Source organism: Ascaphus truei, chromosome 22, assembly GCF_040206685.1.
Source record: "Ascaphus truei isolate aAscTru1 chromosome 22, aAscTru1.hap1, whole genome shotgun sequence".
NCBI lineage: Eukaryota > Metazoa > Chordata > Amphibia > Anura > Ascaphidae > Ascaphus > Ascaphus truei.
The window spans coordinates 5,338,257-5,357,350 of record NC_134504.1 but is presented as its reverse complement, the minus strand read 5'-3'; the positions used below and the strand labels follow the sequence as shown (position 1 = coordinate 5,357,350).

At 51.4% G+C, this 19,094-nt stretch overlaps 1 pseudogene; it reads left to right on the top strand.

The window, feature by feature from the left end:
* Positions 1-13,985: 13,985 nt before the first annotated feature.
* Positions 13,986-16,203, top strand: LOC142472642 (GTP-binding protein Rhes pseudogene; annotated as a pseudogene).
* Positions 16,204-19,094: the final 2,891 nt, after the last annotated feature.

Below are 19,094 nucleotides of genomic sequence, written 5' to 3'. Positions count from 1 at the left end.
CCCTATCTTCTCTCCTCTCTCTCTCGTCTGTTCCTATGGAGATGTGCCCGTGTCCTGTTTCAGACATACAGTACATACTGTACAGTTCCCTATACCTATACGTCGTCGTGTTTAACCCTTCCCGTATTGGCGTCCGTATCTTGCGCGGTCTGACGTCCTGCTCCTGGAAGTGCAAGGGTTAATAAATCACAGGAGCAATCCGGAATATGTTTGCGCTGTGTTCAATGCGCTGGTTGCAATTTCCCGGTGACTTGTATGCCCTCACTGCAGTGGTACACGCTACACGCATGTGATGTACCTTCTGCGGGGAATTGAAATGGGTTAACCCTTTCTGCGGTCAGAAGGTCTTCCGTCTGTATTGCGCTGAATCTGTAGGGCGATTTCTTTGTGTTCAGACTGAGCAGCGAGAAGTGTCACGCGTGTAGCCTCTGCGACCCGTGTATCTAACGTGTACTCTCTCTAGGGATGGGCACTCAGTCTCTGGGACTGTCTCCAGCGACGACCTGTTGTGTACGCGCCCCTGTCATTCCTGCACCATAGCACCCTGTCATTCCTGCACCATAGCACCCTGTGCCTTCCTGCACCATAGCACCCTGTGCATTCCTGCACCATAGCACCCTGTCATTCCTGCACCATAGTACCCTGTGCATTTCTGCACCATAGCGCCCTGTGTATTCCTGCACCATAGCGCCCTGTGTATTCCTGCACCATAGCGCCCTGTGCATTCCTGCACCATAGCGCCCTGTGCATTCCTGCACCATAGCACCCTGTGCATTCCTGCACCATAGCACCCTGTGCATTCCTGCACCATAGCACCCTGTGCATTCCTGCACCATAGCACCCTGTCACTCCTGCACCATAGCACCCTGTCACTCCTGCACCATAGTACCCTGTGCATTCCTGCACCATAGCACCCTGTCATTCCTGCACCATAGCACCCTGTCATTCCTGCACCATAGCACCCTGTGCATTCCTGCACCATAGCGCCCTGTGCATTTCTGCACCATAGCTCCCTGTGCATTCCTGCACCATAGCGCCCTGTGCATTCCTGCACCATAGCGTCCTGTGCATTCCTGCACCATAGCGTCCTGTGCATTCCTGCACCATAGCGTCCTGTGCATTCCTGCACCATAGCGCCCTGTGCATTCCTGCACCATAGCGCCCTGTGCATTCCTGCACCATAGCGCCCTGTGCATTCCTGCACCACAGCGCCCTGTGCATTCCTGCACCATAGCGCCCTGTCATTCCTGCACCATAGCACCCTGTCATTCCTGCACCATAGCGCCCTGTGCATTCCTGATCCCTTATCTAACCTGGGAGATATAATAATCTCTCTCTCCCTCTCTCTGCCTCTTTCTCTCTCTCTGCCTCTTTCTCTCTCTGCCTCTTTCTCTCTGCCTCTTTCTCTCTCTCTTCCTCTTTCTCTCTCACTCTCTCTCTTGCTCTCTCTCTCCCTTGCTCTCTCTCTCTCTCTCTCTTGCTCTCTCTCTCTCTCTCTCTCTCTTTTGCTCTATCTCTCTCTCTCTTGCTCTATCTCTCTCTCTCTTGCTCTCTCTCGCGCTCTCTCTCTCGCGCTCTCTCTCGCTCTCTCTCTTGCGCTCTCTCTCTCTTGCGCTCTCTCTCTCTCTTGCGCTCTCTCTCTTGCGCTCTCTCTCTCTCACGCTCTCTCTCGTAACGTGAGCCCGCGCTTCTTGTTCTTTGCAGGCTGTGCTATGTGATGTGGTTTGTCACCATGTGAAGCTGCATTAGATCTCCGTTATCTCTCATTGTTTCGTCACATTTATCTCCAGCACTGAGACGGCTTCGGAGCTGTTTATTCAGTTATATTTCTGTTTGGTCATAATACTGTCAGCTATATTTTGCAAACTGCACTTTGCACATTTATATATTTAATGATTTTATATATATATATATATAAATATATATATACACATGTAGAGGTATCAGTACCGTGTTAGCCGAGCTTCAATAATCAAAAAATAAATAGATGATACCGTTCTGTGGCTAACGAAATGCTTTTATTTGTGCGAGCTTCCGAGATACACTGATCTCTTCTTACAGCGATGTTACAATGAATCCACACCGGGGGAAGGACCAGCACAGATAACATTCCAAGAGACACTGTTTTTAAGTATACCTTTTGCTTGCTTCATTCATTGTAACATCGCCAGAAGAAGAGATCAGTGTATCTCGAAAGCTCGCACAAATAAAAGCATTTCGTTAGCCACAGAACGGTATCATCTATTTATTTTTTGATTTTATATATATACACACATACACACACACACACACACACACACACACACAGCCTACTCCTCACTTTTAATTGGACATCGTCATGGGGTCAGTGCTTTAAATATCAGCAGCCCACCCTTCCCAGCAAGCCACTTGAAAAAGGAGTGACGAAATGTACGTGGAGGCTTGCGTTTCCTGTCCTCACTCTCCTCTGAACACCTCATCTCCTGCATGCTCCTGTTCCTGCTCCTGCATGCTCCTGTTCCTGCTCCTGCATGCTCCTGTTCCTGCATGCTCCTGTTCCTGCTCCTGCATGTTCCTGTTCCTGCTCCTGCATGCTCCTGTTCCTGCTCCTGCATGCTCCTGTTCCTGCATGCTCCTGCTCCTGCTCCTGCATGCTCCTGCTTCTGCATGCTCCTGTTCCTGCATGCTCCTGTTCCTGATCTTGCATGCTCCTGTTCCTGCTCCTGCATGCTCCTGTTCCTGCTCCTGCATGCTCCTGTTCCTGCATGCTCCTGTTCCTGCTCCTGCATGCTCCTGTTCCTGCTCCTGCATGCTCCTGTTCCTGCTCCAGCATGTTCCTGTTCCTGCTCTGCATGCTCCTGTTCCTGCTTCTGCATGCTCCTGTTCCTGCATGCTCCTGTTCCTGCTCCTGCATGCTCCTGTTCCTGCTCCTGCATGTTCCTGTTCCTACTCCTGCATGCTCCTGTTCCTGCTTCTGCATGCTCCTGTTCCTGCTCCTGCATGCTCCTGTTCCTGCTCCTGCATGCTCCTGTTCCTGCATGTTCCTGTTCCTGCTCCTGCATGCTCCTGTTCCTGCTTCTGCATGCTCCTGTTCCTGCTCCTGCATGCTCCTGTTCCTGCTTCTGCATGCTCCTGTTCCTGTTCCTGCATGTTCCTGTTCCTGATCCTGTATGCTCCTGTTCCTGCTCCTGCATGCTCCTTTTCCTGCTTTGGCTCAATACATTTTTGTTATCCAGCAGCGTGTCCTGTTCTTTGCCTCCACGCTTCCACGCTCCTCACGTTATTCGCGTCATCAGCCGGCGACGACGAAGGCACGGGTCTCCAGGTTGCTCCTACTCGGGCTCTTAGTCATCCGACTCTGTACTATTAAGGAGATTTTCCGTGGGAGCAAAGTGTTCTCTGCACTTACTGCTCCCATTCCAATGGGAAGTTCAGACAGGACACTGATTATTACACCGCTGCAGCTCACCAGCACCCCTTGTCAGCCCTCAATATCATACGCACATTACACCGCTTTTCTATTTACAGCTACTCTGCATTGTCTGTTAGTTATTATTACAGCAGGATCCAGACATAGTGATGTCCTTTTCAGCTTGTGTGTGCATATTCATGCTGTAGCAGGTTTTGTTGTTATGGGTCTTTGCCTTAGCTCGGTCTTGGTATCGGCATTCTCAATTGAGCAACTTTTTCCTTGCTGACCGGTCGGTCTACAGAAGGGCGGCGTTATTTGAGCCTCAACATTCTGATATTATGTGTCCTTTGATTATTATTTTGCTTATAAATTTCTGGCTTTAGCTTCAGTTCCCACTATTATTACAGGTTGCATGTATCTGTTTTTCCATACTTTGTGAGGTGTGGGAGAGTGATTTTATTATGTTTGTATGTTATGTGTCTTTAATAAATGTGTTATACTTGTTTACACCAGAGTGCTTTACGTGGGATGCTTTGTTTCTATTTTTGATTTTATATATATATATATATATTTGTGAAAGCACTGTATGTTTGTCTGCATGGCCTGTGTCCCTAGCGGCAATCTCATTGGTCCCTTGGGCCCCTCCCTGCCCTTTGTCCCCCCCCCCACCCCTCCCTGCCCTTTGTCCCCCCCCCACCCCTCCCTGCCCTTTGTCCCCCCCACCCCTCCCTGCCCTTTGACCCCCCCCACCCCTCCCTGCCCTTTGCCCCCCCACACCCCTCCCTGCCCTTTGCCCCCCCCCCACCCCTCCCTGCCCTTTGCCCCCCCCCCACCCCTCCCTGCCCTTTGCCCCCCCCCCTCCCTGCCCCTCCCTGCCCTTTGCCCCCCCCCCCTCCCTGCCCTTTGCCCCCCCCCTCCCTGCCCTTTGCCCCCCCCCCACCCCTCCCTGCTCCCACCCTTCCACTCCATGCCCCCTGCCCTTCCACGCCCGGGCAACGCCGGGTATACCAGCTAGTGTATATATATATATATATATATTATGAGAGGTGTGGCCCATATATATAATATATATACAAATACAAAGAGAGCGGAAGAATGTTCGTATTTTGCCCATTTTGGAACTTTTAGGGGCAGCGTTTGGTTTATGTATTGCAAAGATTTCTCGCTATACGAAAGTTATCAATCCTGAATAGAAGTGGTACATTCATACTGACTAACGCACGCGCACGCACGCGCACTCACTTAACGCACACACACTAACACACTAACACACACACACTAACGCACGCACGCACGCACACTAACGCACGCACACTAACGCACGCACGCACACTAACGCACGCACACTAACGCACGCACGCACACTAACGCACGCACACTAACGCACGCGCACTAACGCGCACGCACGCACGCACACTAACGCACGCGCACTAACGCGCACGCACGCACGCACACTCACTTAACGCACACACACTAACACACTAACACACTAACACACTAACGCACGCACGCACGCACACTCACTTAACGCACACACACACTAACGCACGCACGCACGCACACTCACTTAACGCACACACACACTAACGCACGCACGCACGCACACTAACGCACGCACGCACACTAACGCACGCGCACGCACGCACACTCACTTAACGCACGCACACTAACGCACGCACGCACGCACACTAACACACTAACACACACACACTAACGCATGCACACTAACGCACGCACGCACACTAACGCACGCACGCACACTAACGCGCACGCACACTCACTTAACGCACACACACTAACACACACACACACTAACGCACGCACGCACGCACACTAACGCAATCACGCACGCTAACGCGCACGCACGCACACTCACTTAACGCACACACACTAACACACACACTAACACACACGCACACACTAACACACATACTAAATATAACTGTATAGTTTCTTGAGTACACGGTACAAGCCCCTGGACTCCGTGTGTATCCCGCACAGTGACACGTGACACATGGCAGGGGCAGTGCCAGGCTGTTCCCCAGGCCTCTCTCTGGGTATCTTTGCCCTGGGATCAGTATATACTGTCTCAGGCGGCCCCCCCAGGGCCATCTCAGAAGGTCACTTGTCACATGGAATTACTTCTACACCGTACAGACGCGTTTCAGGGACATTAACCCTGTAAATGCTGGTGTAACCCCTATGCTGCTCCCAGCGGTCCGCAGAGCAAAGGGGTTAATGTGTGTGTGTGTGTGTGTGTGTGTGTGTCATCCTCTATCGCACGACCCCTTGAGGGACCTATGGCAGGGCACTGACTGGCAATGTATGGGTTATAAACTGGCCCTATGTAATGTATGTCATTTTGTACCAATCACTGAAATGCCTTTTTTTACATTTAATAAGTACAATCTTTGAGCCCTAATTGAACCTATTACCCTTTGCAGCGATTGTCCTAAATTTCCAGCATGTTATTGTTTAATTTAATTGTATACGTTCCTGCTAGAACGGGGGACCTAGGAATCGTGGGGGTGGCAGCGTGATTGGGGAGTAGTGTGATGGTTGTAGGGGTGCACAGTGATTGGGGAGTAGTGTGATGGTTGTAGGGGTGCACAGTGATTGGGGAGTAGTGTGATGGTTGTAGGGGTGCACAGTGATTGGGGAGTAGTGTGATGGTTGTAGGGGTGCACAGTGATTGGGGAGTAGTGTGATGGTTGTAGGGGTGCACAGTGATTGGGGAGTAGTGTGATGGTTGTAGGGGTGCACAGTGATTGGGGAGTAGTGTGATGGTTGTAGGGGTGCACAGTGATTGGGGAGTAGTGTGATGGTTGTAGGGGTGCACAGTGATTGGTGATCACTGGGACCCAAGTTCTCACAAATACATCTCATAATCTGTCGCCCTTTGTAAGGATTACGTCCAGGATTACATCGTTACGAGTTGGCTCTCACCATTTGCCTTGGAGATGCCCCTTGCAAGGAACACATGTTCCTGTTTCTGGCAGTCCCCGTCTGCCACATTGAAGTCTCTCATAGTTGTGACCTCTCCTTTAATTGCCACCTTAGTGATGTCCTCTATTAATATCCTGTCCCAAACCTCCTCTTGTCCTGGAGGACTGTAGACCAGAGGTCCCCAACTCCAGTCCTCAGGGACCGCCAACAGTGCAGGATTTAAGGATAGCCTCTCATTAGCACAGGTGGCCCAATCATTTTGACTGAACCACCTGTGCTCTAGCAGGGGTATCCGTAACACCTGCACTGTTAGTGCTCCCTGAGGACTGGGGTTGAGGACCTCTGCTGTAGACCATCCCAGTACGTATGACCACCTTCTCACCAGGTTCTTGGGGTTATTCCCAGTGACTCTGTCTTCTCCAGTACCTTGTACTAAAGTATCTTGTGTTGTTCTTCACATAAAGAGAGACCTCCTTCCTTCCTAAATACAGTGTCCCCTGGTATAGATACGGCCCGGCCCTGATTTCCGTGGTACCGTGTCTCGGTAGCCGCCTCGATGTCCAAGCCGCCCCTCGTCATTATTAGCCCTGGGTTTTTATTTCCCAGACTACGAGCATTTGTACAATTTGCCCGGAGACTCGAGTTCCTGCTCGTCCTAATCCTTCCTGTGTCCCCTGCACACCACCTCCTTCCTGTGCTACCGATCTTATTCCGATCTGTCTTCTGTTCCCCTGGATATGTTTCCTGCTGCAATATGTCACCCAATCACTACCTCCTGCAAGGGGGGAGGGGGGTGAAGGGGGTAGCTGGATCTATCTGGATTCATTTCACTGGTCCCCTCCGCTATCTTAAATACTTGCTAAACAAGTGCTCACCGGGTATCCTGCCCCCCCCCCCCCCCGGGTATCCTGCCCCCCCCGGGTATCCTGCCCCCCCCCCCCCCCACTATGTATGCATGTCTTTATTTATATAGCATCATCCAGGTACACAGCGCTGCTCGGAAGTAATATACGGGACATGATAATATAACACGTAATGGGGATAAGCGCTTTAGACTTAAAAGTAACATTAGGAAAATGGAGGACCTGCCCCGCAGAGCTTACACTCTAATTGGTAAGTAGGAAGAACGTACAGAGACAGTAGGAGGGTGTGCTGGTAAGTGTGTCTGCAAGGGGTCAAAATCGATGTATAAGGTGTAAAGTATCAGCCACGGAGCTACTCGTATGTTTAGTTAAGCAGGTTTGTTTTAAGGTGGCCCTTAAAGAGGTGGAGAGAGGGTGCTAGTTGAATATTGAGGGGAAGGGTATTCCAGAGGTGTGGGGCAGTCAGTGAGAAAAGTTTTAGGCGGGAGAGGGCTTTAGATACAAAAGGGGCAGACAGAAGACATCCTTGAGCAGAACGCAGGAGTCAGCAGGGGTATAGTGAGATATTAGAGTGTGATGTTACGAGGGGCAGAGGAGGGTATAGTGAGATATTAGGGTGAGATGTAAGGAGGGGTAGAGGAGGGTATAGTGAGATATTAGGGGGAGATGTAAGGAGGGGCAGAGGAGGGTATAGTGAGATATTAGGGTGAGGTGTAAGGAGGGTGTAGTGAGATATTAGGATGAGATGTAAGGAGGGGCAGAGGAGGGTATAGTGAGATATTAGGGTGAGATGTAAGGAGGGGCAGAGGAGGGTATAGTGAGATATTAGGGTGAGATGTAAGGAGGGGCAGAGGAGGGTGTAGTGAGATATTAGGGTGAGATGTAAGGAGGGGCAGGGGAGGGTGTAGTGAGATATTAGGGTGAGATGTAAGGAGGGGCAGTGGGGGTATAGTGAGATATTAGGGTGAGATGTAAGGAGGGGCAGAGGAAGGTATAGTGAGATATTAGGATGAGATGTAAGGAGGGGCAGTGGGGGTATAGTGAGATATTAGGGTGAGATGTAAGGAGGGGCAGAGGAGGGTGTAGTGAGATATTAGGGTGAGATGTAAGGAGGGGCAGAGGAGGGTATAGTGAGATATTAGCGTGAGATGTAAAGAGGGGCAGAGGAGGGTATAGTGAGATATTTGGGTGAAATGTAAGGAGGGGCACAGGAGGGTAAAGTGAGATATTAGGGTGAGATGTAAGGAGGAGCAGAGGGGGGTATAGTGAGATATTACGGTGAGATGTAAGGAGGGGCAGAGGAGGGTATAGTGAGAGATTCGGGTGAGATGTGAGGAGGGACAGAGGAGGGTATATTAGGGTGAGATGTGAGGAGGGTATAGTGGGAGATTATGGCTAAAGTGAGATGGGGAGAGGAGGGTATAGCCTTAAATATGAGGAAAATGTTGTGTGTAATAAGGGATTTAATAGGAAACCAGGAGAGGGATTTCAGCAGGAGAGGCGCCGAGACAGATTTAGGAGAGAATAAAGTGGAGGGATGGGGACCGTCTCTCCTAGATAGCGCCATCCGTATTTATACCCTCTAAAAGGCGATTCCCGTAGCGGTTTAGCCAGGTAATGTAGAGCGTGTAGGAACCGTGCATTAACCTTTACAGTGCTGAGGTCAGCCGAGCGTCCGATGACCCAGGACTTTTCCACGTCGCCCCCCTGGACTCCAGATGCAGTAAAAGGACGTGGTGGAAGCTGCCCCTTCCTGATGGATCGCTGGAAATTGGCAAGCGGCCATGACGTAGCCGGTACATCATTAGGGCACTGTAGTAGTTACGCAGCCCCCCCCCCCGAGTCGCAGAGATGGCGAGTGCGTCCGCCAGGCAGAGTCATTACTCGTTTCCAAGCTTTTGAAATGTTTCCGCGCGAAGCGGCTTTACTCACTAACGAGTTCTTGATGTCACTGGAGACGTCTGTAATGTTCGTTGGTAACTGCCCTGTAACACGGCAAATAAAAACCCCGCGCGTGCGCGCATTTCACAGGTCTGCCACTCTGCCCCGCCCCATTATCTCTTCGCATACTATGCATCCACTGCAGCCAGGGGTTCTGGGTAAGGACATGCGAATGAGCTTTGGGTCACACTAAAAACATAACCCCACGGCTTTAACACAACGATGTGCGTCCAGAGGGTCGGAGATTATCTGTTCTGCTTCACGATCACCCCAGTGACTCGTGCCCAGGGGGGTCTCTCCTGACTGACGCCCGTGTAATAGTATTTGGGATGGAACCGGGCGTGAGGACGACTGTTGGCGCAGAAGCGAGTGTCCGAGCGATCACTACCTGCCTCCCCCACTCAACCTTCTGTTGCTTTCGCTAATGACACCCATGGTAACCTGAAGGTAGCTGGTGACATGTATCTTCATCTATATGGCGCCATCCAGGTACGCAGCGCGTCGCAGCCGTGACACGGGAAATAATATTATAACACATAATGGGAAGAACCGCTTCACACATTAGGAAAAGGAGTCCCTGCCCAAAGAGCTTACAATCTAAGTGGTAGGTAGGAAGAACGTACAGAGACAGTAGGCGGGTGCGCTGGTAAGTGCGTCTGCAGGGGGCCACGGTTTATGTATGAGGTGTGGAGTGCCATGGACCTCTCATCTATCAGCCACGGCGCTACCCACGTGCTGCGTTAAGGAGGCGCGTTTCACGGTGGGCCTTCAGGACGGATATTGAGGGTATTCCAGGGGTGAGGGGCAGGGAGTGAGCGAGACGTTGGGTGGGAGAGGGAGGTGCGTGTGATACTGGGCGATGTGTTGTACGCCTCACTGGCAGCGCCGGGGTTAACGAGGCGACGTCTGTCAGCGCTTTCTATTGTTTAATTACATAGGGTTGAAGCAGGGGGTCCCCCGAGCTGAACCCCACTAACTCCAGCTCCAGGGACCCCCTGCTTCCGGAGATACTTACCTCTCCGTAGGGGGCGCCGGTAGCCGCTCCCAGGATTCACATTGTGGCGGCGTTTCAAAGCTCCCGAGTCCTGCCGGCCAATAGGAAGCCGTGATGTCATCAGGTGCAGCTTCCTATTGGCCCCGAGACGCCGGAGCTTTAAACTTTGCAGAGATAGTGGCGCCCCCTACGGAGGTCGGTATCTCGGGGAGCAGGGGGTCCCCCGAGCTGATATTAATGGGGTTCAGCTCCGGAGGCAAAAAAAGTGTGTGTCTGTGTGTCTGTGTGTCTGTGTGTGTGTGTGTGTGTGTGTGTGTGTCTGTGTGTGTCTGTGTGTGTCTGTGTGTGTCTGTGTGTGTCTGTGTGTCTGTGTGGTGTGTCTGTGTGTCTGTGTGTCTGTGTGTCTGTGTGTCTGTGTGTCTGTGTGTCTGTGTGTCTGTGTGTCTGTGTGTCTGTGTGTCTGTGTGTCTGTGTGTCTGTGTGTCTGTGTGTCTGTGTGTCTGTGTGTCTGTGTGTCTGTGTGTCTGTGTGTCTGTGTGTCTGTGTGTCTGTGTGTGTGTGTCTGTGTCTGTGTGTGTGTGTGTGTCTGTGTGTGTGTCTGTGTCTGTGTGTGTGTTGTGTGTGTGATTTACAACAAAATCTCTTATTCACCCAAAGTTTCGGCTCTTGATAAAGGCCCCAGTTGGAGCCAAAACTTTGGGGCAATAAAGGGCATTTTTGTATATTTTTGGTGTGACCATCCCTTTGTTATTTTTGAACAGGATCTTATACTGTAGGTACTCCTAAGTAGTCTGTCTTATACTAGGTAAGTGTGTCCCAAGCCCTTCACACTGGCCCGAGGATCAACACACCCACCATCAAGGCCAGGCACTCCCAATCACTGCACTCACCCACCATCAAGGCCAGGCACTCCCAATCACTGCACTCACTCACCATCAAGGCCAGGCACTCCCAATCCTTGCACTCACCCACCATCAAGGCCAGGCACTCCCAATCCTTGCACTCACTCACCATCAAGGCCAGGCACTCCCAATCACTGCACTCACCCACCATCAAGGCCAGGCACTCCCAATCACTGCACTCACCCACCATCAAGGCCAGGCACTCCCAATCACTGCACTCACTCACCATCAAGGCCAGGCACTCCCAATCCTTGCACTCACCCACCATCAAGGCCAGGCACTCCCAATCCTTGCACTCACTCACCATCAAGGCCAGGCACTCCCAATCACTGCACTCACCCAGCATCAAGGCCAGGCACTCCCAATCACTGCACTCACCCAGCATCAAGGCCAGGCACTCCCAATCACTGCACTCACCCAGCATCAAGGCCAGGCACTCCCAATCACTGCACTCACCCACCATCAAGGCCAGGCACTCCCAATCCTTGCACTCACCCACCATCAAGGCCAGGCACTCCCAATCCTTGCACTCACCCACCATCAAGGCCAGGCACTCCCAATCCTTGCACTCACTCACCATCAAGGCCAGGCACTCCCAATCACTGCACTCACCCAGCATCAAGGCCAGGCACTCCCAATCACTGCACTCACCCAGCATCAAGGCCAGGCACTCCCAATCACTGCACTCACCCACCATCAAGGCCAGGCACTCCCAATCCTTGCACTCACCCACCATCAAGGCCAGGCACTCCCAATCACTGCACTCACCCAGCATCAAGGCCAGGCACTCCCAATCACTGCACTCACCCAGCATCAAGGCCAGGCACTCCCAATCACTGCACTCACCCAGCATCAAGGCCAGGCACTCCCAATCACTGCACTCACCCAGCATCAAGGCCAGGCACTCCCAATCACTGCACTCACCCACCATCAAGGATGAAGAGAAAGTAATAAGTCTCCTAACATCCTGTTTAGATTGTCAGCTCTGCAGGTCGGGGTTCCCCTCCCTGTCCTGTTTGACGCACGTCATTGTATTATTACCTCCTGTATTCTATTGGCTTTTTTCTTTTTGCAAAGCGCTTTACACATTGATGGTAATAAATAAAAATACAGTCACACAGGCGCACAAATATATAATATATCGTTCTCTGAATGTGGCTGCATGAGGTCAGACCCCCCCCCCTCTCTTCTCTCACCCTCCCCCCTCTCACCCTCCCCTCCTGTGTCAGAGGCTTCTCTCTGCTATCTGGGAAATAGAAAGATATAATGAGGCAGCTGCACATCTCTGGCAGATAAAACCTTATCACTTTGAGCAGCAGCAGCTCAGCCCCACAGGCAGATAAGAGGAGCTGGGCGTGTTCCTGCTACTGTGTGTGGAAATGGGTGAGCTGGGACTGTTTGGGGGGAGGCTGGCACTGCTGCTGCCCGCTGTTATATGCATCAACTAAGGGTTCAACACGGCTGCTGCGGATAAAGTGAGACTTGGCGGGCGGCAATGTATGAGGGGCAGGGGGAGGCTGGCATTGACCCCATTCTGTATATTAATGTCCAGGTTTGGCAGATAGGACAGGTGTTGGTGAAATGATGACTACCCACCATCAAGGCCAGGTACTTACACCCACTGCACTTACCCACTGTTAAGGCCAGGCACTCCCACTCACTGCACGTACCCACCACCAAGGCCAGGCACTCCCACCCACTGCACGTACCCACCACCAAGGCCAGGCACTCCCACCCACTGCACGTACCCACCACCAAGGCCAGGCACTCCCATCCGCTGCACGTACCCACCACCAAGGCCAGGCACTCCCACCCGCTGCACTCACCCACCACCAAGGCCAGGCACTCCCACTCACTGCACGTACCTACTATCAAGGTCAGACACTCCTACTCACTGCACGTACCCACTATCAAGGCCAGGTACTCCCACCCGCGGCACATACTCGCTATCAAGGCCAGACACTCCCACTCACTGCACTCACCCACCATCAAGGCCAGGTACTCCCACCCACTGCACGTACCCACCACCAAGGCCAGGTACTCCCACCCACTGCACGTACCCACCACCAAGGCCAGGCACTCCCACCCACTGCACGTACCCACCACCAAGGCCAGGCACTCCCATCCGCTGCACGTACCCACCACCAAGGCCAGGCACTCCCACCCGCTGCACTCACCCACCACCAAGGCCAGGCACTCCCACTCACTGCACGTACCTACTATCAAGGTCAGACACTCCTACTCACTGCACGTACCCACTATCAAGGCCAGGTACTCCCACCCGCGGCACATACTCGCTATCAAGGCCAGACACTCCCACTCACTGCACTCACCCACCATCAAGGCCAGGTACTCCCACCCACTGCACGTACCCACCACCAAGGCCAGGCACTCCCACCCACTGCACGTACCCACCACCAAGGCCAGGCACTCCCACCCACTGCACATACCCACCACCAAGGCCAGGCACTCCCATCCGCTGCACGTACCCACCACCAAGGCCAGGCACTCCCACCCACTGCACGTACCCACCAAGTAGATGCGCTGCTACCATCAAGAATGTACCAGCTCCATGTATAATGGAGCCCTGCGTTAAACATTGGATAGCAGCTGCTAGAAGAGATTAACCTCTTCGCGCCCAGGGGGTTAAGTGGCTGCCCTCCTGCATGTTGCACAACCCTGTTTCCAGTCGTGCAGAGGTTAACGCAGGCATCTCGCACACACAAAACAAGCACCAGCACGAAGCAGAGTGACAGGTCCCCCCCCCCCCTTACTATCCAACCTTCAGCAGTGGCGTCTGATTGGGCGAAGGCAGAGTGACCTCACGCAGGAAAATATGAATAAATAGGCTGGCGTTGGAGAACTCCACACTGCTCCATTCTCCGAGCATCAGGTTGCTCATCTTTGCAACGTGCCCGAGAGCCGGTGAGCGCCGCGTCCCCGTAGACATGTCACTAACTATCGGCGAGAAGAGCCAGGTCCGGCTGGTGTTCCTGGGGGCGGCGGGCGTGGGGAAGACCTCACTTATCCGGCGCTTCCTGCAGGACACCTTCGACCCCAAGCACAGGAGGACCGTGGAGGAGCTGCACAGCACAGAGTACGACGCCGTCGGCGGCACACAGGTGAAGATCGAGATCCTGGACACCAGCGGGAGTTACGCGTTCCCGGCCATGAGGAAGCTGAGCATGCAATGCGGAGACGCCTTCGCGCTGGTGTACGCCGTGGACGACCCGGAGTCCTTCGAGAGCGTGAGGCGCCTGCGAGAGGAGATCCTGGAGGCCAAGGAGGAGAAGAGCCCGCCCATGGTGGTGGTGGGGAACAAGAAGGATGCAGATGCCACCCGGAAAGTGGTCTGGGAGGAAGCGCTGTCAACGGTGGAGCTCGAGTGGAACAGCCGCCTGCTGGAGACCTCAGCCAAGGAGAACGTCAATGTGACCGAGGTTTTCAGGGAGCTTCTTAAAGAGGTCAACCTGCCCAGCCGGCTGAGCCCAGCGTTGAGGAGGAGGAGAGAGACCATCCCCAACGAGGGCAACAGCAAGCCCCCCATGAACAAGGCCAACAGCTGCAGCATCTGCTAATGCAGGGACCTCCTCTCCCTTCTCCCATCGTGCGGGTGCTAAACATGCAGAAGTGGGAGATCCCAAGGAGGAGCGTGGAAGTCGAGCGGGTAATCCCACCCAGATTATTAGGATGTGATGGAGGTAGGGTTCCCTTTAAGACTAGCGGAGCCAGTGATGGAGTGGGGGATCCCACAAACAATTAAAAGGGTCAGTAAAGGAATCCCGTTGACAATATGGGAACATGTTGATGGGATAAGGTGGGGGGCATGTGATAGAATGAAGAAGTTAGAGAGGGAACTGCAAACTTTTCAACACCAGGGGGCAGTTTGCTGCCCAGCGCCTCCAAAATACAAGGGGAGAAAAGGGATTCTGCCTGTTTCGTTGATGACATGGACTGCAGACCCTTAACCCCTCTCCTGCTGACCACAGATCAAAAGATGGAATTTGGATGTTGTGTGTGTGTGTGTGTGTAACATTGTAATAATTAATCCCAGAGTGCTAAAGAGGGTAATTATTCTGGGGCAATATTGTACCTCTTGGCTGCTGATATGCAATACTCTACAGTGTGTTCCCATCAGAACCCAACTCCTGCAGTGCAGCTGCTAGAAATGCAACAGCTACAGAGTTGGGAGGTCAAGAGTAGCTCGGCCTGCCAAATTCAGGGACTCATTTCGAGTTTGAGTTCGCACAGGACTGCAAAACCAGGGGTTAGACATGCACGGATTGCAGCTGCGTTTAAGCCATATTCCAGGGGTGGCCAACTCCAGTCCTCAAGGGCCACCAACGGGCCAGGTATTAGTGTGCAGGCTGCTGAAGCAGGGCTATCCCTGTCAGTGTCAGGACGAGAGACAGACTCTCAGTCGGCAGTGTACGATGCTTCACGTGTGGAAGGTGTCTCCGGCAGTGAGGGGGTCAATGTTCTCATTTGTAGGCAGTTTAGGGCTCTTGTCATTTTGTTGACGTAACATTACACAAGCCCATTTGTTTTGTAGAGAAAATGAATAACTTGCAGCTATGCAGCCACCTCTGGGGTGGAATCTGTTTTTTTAAATGTCGAGCAGCACATATTGACTAGCCCAGTGCTCTTAAAGCACCAATCAAGTTAACCCATATTTAGATATTGATCTCTTTCAGGCAGGGACTTGTGCAAAAAACCTAGTGCGATGTACGATTGTAACCCAGGAATTTGTGTATTCACACTCCGTACCGTATCAATGTCCTTATTCTAGCAGTGGCCAACTCCAGTCTTCACCGGTCGGGTATTAGGGTTATCCCAGCTTCAGCACAGGTGGCGCAAGCAGGGACTGATTGAGCCACCTGTGCTGAAGCAGGGCTATCCTGAAAACGTGACGCGTTGGTGGCCCTTGAGGACTGGAGTTGGCCACTCCGTTGTAGCACCTTTCCATTTGATAACGTGTCACCCCTCTCCAGTTCCTAAAATGCCCAAAGTAATATTCTGCCTCAATGGGAAGCGCCTTGTCTTATACCCCCTGTAGGTCCCTGCTACCTTGCAAATACCACTGCCAGGGTTAAATGATATCTGTGTCCAGGTACCATGTGGAATCTGTGTTTGTATACGTGGAGAAAATAAAGACCTCAGAAAGAAGATGCATTTGTGTATTGATTGCTTGCGCGTGATATTGATCTATCTACGTTATCTGTATCGCTGTCACATACATTGTTAAAGGAGCACAGGTTATGTCATCGATCTGGAAACCGCACTTTAACCCTCACGTTCCGGCGCGTGCAAAGGACAGGGACAAGATGGCATGTAATGCATGACACCTGTCACAAAGATGCCAGGGTGGAAGCGTTTGTGGAGGTAAAGGTGTGCTGGGTAAGAGGTATGTAGTCTATTTTAGGCAGGAGGATGTTGGAGATACTGTGCGTGTCTGGGGGAGGAACCAGCTCCTGAGTAAAGGTGATTTCCAGCTTCCTGGTGGCTGAAGGCTGCAGAAACATTGTCGAATTCATAAATCGGCTTGCAGGACTATCGCTAATAATCCATTTGCTGTCCGCATACGGTGCAGGGTTACGGGCTAGCGAGGCTCTAAACTGTAGTTTACGCGTACATCCACCACTGGTCCCATAAGGGGTGAAGACACAGAAAGGATTTCTGCAAATCCGCTTTGGAAAACCACCTTAAAATAAATAATTATTCTGTGCAGCCGCCTTTATGATTAGCCGATTAACCCTACGCTGGCAGCGGCCTGTGTGCGGCGGTTACAGAAACGGTATTGAAAAAAACTAACTAAAAAACCCTAACTAAACAGCGCTAACTAAACAGCGCTAACTAAACAGCGCTTAACCATGTGATGTAAAACACGTGTGCAACATATATGATCCAGAATAAAATACTACAATAATGTGCAATGAACGGGAATGAAGTTGCAGCTGTGAGGAAATCTCCATACAACATCGTCACAGATTCGGACTCTGGGGGAACCTCAAGGGACTGTTTTCTCTCCTATAGACATAGTGACATTTTGAGCGCCAGGTATCCTTTTTCCTTCATTATAGTTACACAAACGGGCCACAATTGTGACCGTGGTTTGTCTGTTTCCAAGTGCAGCTGTACCCGCTCCCCCCCCCCTCTCCCTCCCCCGCGAAACGTCAACAGAATCAAGAAAAGTAACACTTGTGTTAATGTAGAGATGGCCGGCCCGGCTCCGGTGTGACATTCTCTTATGTGCACAATTGACGAGGCGCGTAACACACACACAAACTCCTGTCCAGCCAGCGCACTTGTCTCACTACCCCCATAGATTGCAAGCTCTTAGGACAGTGATGGTACATGGGTGTAGGCGCATTTATAACGGGATTATATGCCCAATCACTGCGCACACGGTTGGGTAGAAAATCATTTGACAGCTCTGCAAACTTGTGAATATACTGCCACCTGCTGGCAGAGGCTCAGCATTGAGCGCAAATCAGATCTATAGATTCCATATGATAAAGGGTATTGAGTGGCGACACCCACAGGTGCCTGTTTGCCCGTCAGTACCCAGAATCCTTGTCTGCAGCTTAACCATTGAATGACATGTGACACCAGGGCAAGTGAAGCATGTTTGGGGACCAGGGGATAGCACAGCCAGAGCATATGGTGGGGATGTGTTAGCTGTGACACTAATGGGTTTAAGCAGGGGTGGGCAACTCAAGGGCCACCAGCAGGTCAGATTCTCAGGATAGCCCTGCTTCAGCACAGGTGGCACAATTAGTGGCTCAGTCTTGTGCTCAAGCAGGGACTGACAACCACGTGTGCTGAAGCTGGGATATCCTGACATTTCATACCTTGTTTAACTTCGGAGCAATGTGTTGCAGTCTTGTGGTGTATTGTCATGTTTCTGGCAAAATCGTACAGCTGGTATGTTTTCAGCAATATTGGGGTGTCAGCACCTACCTTTTAGAATACTGCTGTAAAAGTGCACACTGCTTGTACGATTTGTCGGAAACATGACAACACACAACGTTGATTTACAATACACTTGAGACACGTGTTTTTTTGTTTTTTTTGCGTGGGTCAATCACATGTTAATACTGTGATTTTTCTGCCATTTTTACAGCACAAACGAACTTTAATGTACTTTTCTTGGGAAAAAGACAACTCGGGACATGTGTGTGAGAATGTCACCATTAATCCTCTTATTCCAATCCAGTAAGTGCACCAATAGCGGTGGGTGCTGTACCTCCGCAAACACCACGGTGACAAAGGACGCGTCTCGTTTCAACAGCCAAAGAAAAACGCAGTTTATTAAGAGTTAAAGAAGCTTCAACATTTGAAAGCAACTTTAGGTGCAATTCATTAACAAACACATTCTAGGAGAAAATAAAACATAAGCCACAAACTTTTCTTTTTTTGTCTTCGATAGCAACATAACCACGATAAAAAAAATAATACACAAAAACACATCGGTATTTTTTTGTTTTTAAATCTTAACATATTTGGAGCGGTTCCGGTGTCCTTCAATACTATAGATTTATATATATATTTGTATTTTATGTTTTGCATGGAAGAAATGTGTATATGCCTCTTTTCTGTACATCGCGGCCCCCCGAGCAGCCCAATAGAAATGTTCTAGCAGTGTCTCCGACGCAGGGTCCCCCGCAGTGCAAACTCCTCGTGGGACTGCCCTGCCACGGAAAGGTGGGACACTGTGGATTTCCTTTATTCCTAACTGGGACCCTGATGCATGGCAGCATTATTTTAGCATGTGATTAGTTTTTATTAACCCCCCTCCGTATGCTACATGGCAAAAGTGCTAGTGTAACCCGTTCACTGCCAGAGGCCGGCCACGCTCTGCCTTAATGTGTGGCCGGGAAGGGGTTCTCTCAGAAACATTTTGCGGTTTTCTTTTCAAGGATTCCGCAGGCAAATCCCGAGCAAAAAAAAGGGATCGCTGGGTGCTTGCTGTATCTCCGTTAGGAATATTTACCGTCTGCACCCAGGGCGGGGTAACTCAAGGGCCACCAACGGGGCAGGGTTTCAGGATATCCCTG